Source organism: Schistocerca cancellata, chromosome 1, assembly GCF_023864275.1.
Source record: "Schistocerca cancellata isolate TAMUIC-IGC-003103 chromosome 1, iqSchCanc2.1, whole genome shotgun sequence".
Classification (NCBI taxonomy): Eukaryota; Metazoa; Arthropoda; class Insecta; order Orthoptera; family Acrididae; genus Schistocerca; species Schistocerca cancellata.
This window is the reverse complement of record NC_064626.1, coordinates 941,480,681-941,483,356: the sequence shown is the minus strand read 5'-3', so window position 1 is coordinate 941,483,356 and position 2,676 is coordinate 941,480,681. Positions and strand designations below refer to the sequence as shown.

Genomic DNA, 2,676 nt, shown 5'->3' with positions numbered 1-2,676 from the left:
TGTATTCTCAGATCGTGGGTCACACCCAGCGCTGGACTACTCTCGTGTTCCGCTGCACGGTAGCACCTGGGCGCGCTGATTCACACAGCTCAGAAGCGCTGCTCTTTGTCACCCCGTAGCTCTCAGCCTTTTCCTGGAAGTGCTGTTTGTTGCCGCTCGTGCTCTCCACGCGTCCTCGTCGCTGCTGTGTGTCGCTGACCGACGCACCGCGCTCTGGCAGCCTGCTGGTCTTTGTCTCGAGGCAAAACGAGCACTCGTTGCAGCTCTTGCCGCCGATACAGAATCTCGCTGCATATTGCGATTCACGTCAGCTCCTCTGCACATTCGAGCATTCCGTTGGAGTTACTGTGCTAAATCGATGCTTTTCATAACATTTCCATGTTTCGTTCTAGCGAAATATTTCTTTACTCTGTCTACACTGCCCTGTTCCCTCATTGCGCACACATCATTACACATCATTATGATTGGCTTCTGGGGTGCTGTTTGTATCTAGTAACAAAGTTACACATGTGGTCCTGATCGAGCGTGGTGCTAGGGATATGCACTGGGGCATCCGCGTTTATGTATAACGTCTTTATAGGAAGAGTGATTTAACGTTCTGGCGACATGAGGTGCGTTGACCACAAATCTCTAGCTAGGATACAGAACTCATCTCAACATTCGACTGAAGTCACTGAGGAAAGCACGTAAAACTTAAAACCTGAATAGCTGAGTGTCTATTTGAAGCCCATTCTCCCACCTAAGAGAAAATACGAGAGAATAAAAAAGAAAACTAATCTTTGGGAGTGGCCTAGCGATCTACCTGCACCCGATCGACCGCTGAGTCTCCCATAAGCGTATAAGTTCATAAGGATGACATTTTGTAGGTCTATGTGGTTAGCACGCTGCTATCACGGCCGTTGAGGTCGTTTACCCAAGGTGGAGCCCCCACTCCTCAAGATGTCACGAGGCCGAGTGCATTATCCTTCTATTTCTCTCGTTAATGAATATTTCTTGACAGTACAAGGAATTGAACTCATGCCCTCGACGTGGCAGTCACACAGGATGACGGTTCTGCTACGAATGCACACACAAATGAAACGAATGAAAGGTACTGAACACATGTAGTTGCTAAGCTAAGACATGGTAATTATAAACATGGGTTGGTGTCAAGAATTACTTCTGTGGTTTACTCTGCGTTTTTTTTATATTTTTTTAAATTTTTGATACTGGAAACTGGGAAAGTTACATTTTAGTGTTGTGTTGTTTAAGAAAAACCTGCCAAGGGTGGATGTGCGAAGAATTACACCAGCTTCTGCAGTGTGTGCTGACAACTGTTCCGCAGTGTCAGTTACGAACCTGTTGTACTTACTTTCCCGTGTCTCACCCCGCTGCTACACACGCACAACTTACAAACGACGTTAGTTACACACAGACAGACAGACAGACAGACAGACAGACAGATAGGGTACAAGGGAGATGGCCTACTAAACAGTCGTGCGACGTATCCTAGAATATTCCTCAAGTGTGTGGGCCTCGCACCAAGTGAGATTAACAGGGGTATTTACATGACGTTCTTGCACACGGGCCATACTGACCTTCTCTGTATTGTTATCAATTTTAGTATATGTATCACCGAAGCGAGTACTAACAGAGGTACTGAACATAGAAGGGCTGCACGAATGGTCTCATGGGATAGTCACGAAGGTCCTGAAGAAACGTAACCGGCAATCGATTGAACATAAACGTCAGCCCCAGAAACCATGAATCTAGGAATACACCGCAGCTCCCTATATATATCGCTCCATCACTCCATTCGGGGCGGTGAGGACAAGATTAGAGTAATTACAGCACGTACCAGAGACGTTTAAACGATCATTCCTCCCGCGCTCCAGACGTGAGTGGAACGAGGAAAAGTCGTAATAGAAGGTACATTGGGAAGTAACCTCTGCCATACAGTGGTTTGCAGAGTACGTATGCAGATGTGTAGATGGAGCGAGAAAGACACACACACACACACACACACACACACACACACACACACACACACAGAGAGAGAGAGAGAGAGAGAGAGAGAGAGAGGAAAGGCAAGGCGGTACACCAGAGATCGTTATTTATCTAATGAGCTATTTAACCTGGAAAGATGTTACGAAAAAAATGTTCAAATGTGTGTGAAATCTTATGGGACTCAACTGCTAAGGTCATCAGTCCCTAAGCTTATACACTACTTAACCTAAACTATCCTAAGGACAAACACACACACCCATGCCCGAGGGAGGACTCGAACCTCCGCCAGGACCAGCCGCACAGTCCATGACTGCAGCGCCCTCGACCGCTTGGCTAATCCCGCGCGGCCCATGATAACGCTACAGCCCGTAATGCAGATGTCATCAACAATTGTGTACTGGTTGATGGTGCAAAATCTCTCCCTACCCACCATACTCACCAAACCCCCATCCACGCGACTTCGACCTCATTCCACAACTGGAGAGGGGTGTTGCAAGCCGGGCGGTTATCCTTACAGCATTTACAGTCCATGACTGCAGCGCCTAAGACCGCTCGGCTAATCCCGCGCAGCAAAGATGTTACGTCCAAGGACTGGCTCAGCACATGATCCCTAAAGTTGATATCGAAAGGTTCAGTGATTGCGTTATGTAAACACGGAAGACACTCTTTAAACGTCAGTGCAACGATCTC

General features: G+C 47.4%; 1 non-coding gene across 1 annotated transcript; it reads right to left on the bottom strand.

The window, feature by feature from the left end:
- Positions 1–1,519: 1,519 nt before the first annotated feature.
- On the bottom strand, positions 1,520–1,627 carry LOC126097346 (U6 spliceosomal RNA). Its single transcript, XR_007522105.1, has one exon. It is a non-coding gene; the product is annotated as a U6 spliceosomal RNA (small nuclear RNA).
- Positions 1,628–2,676: the final 1,049 nt, after the last annotated feature.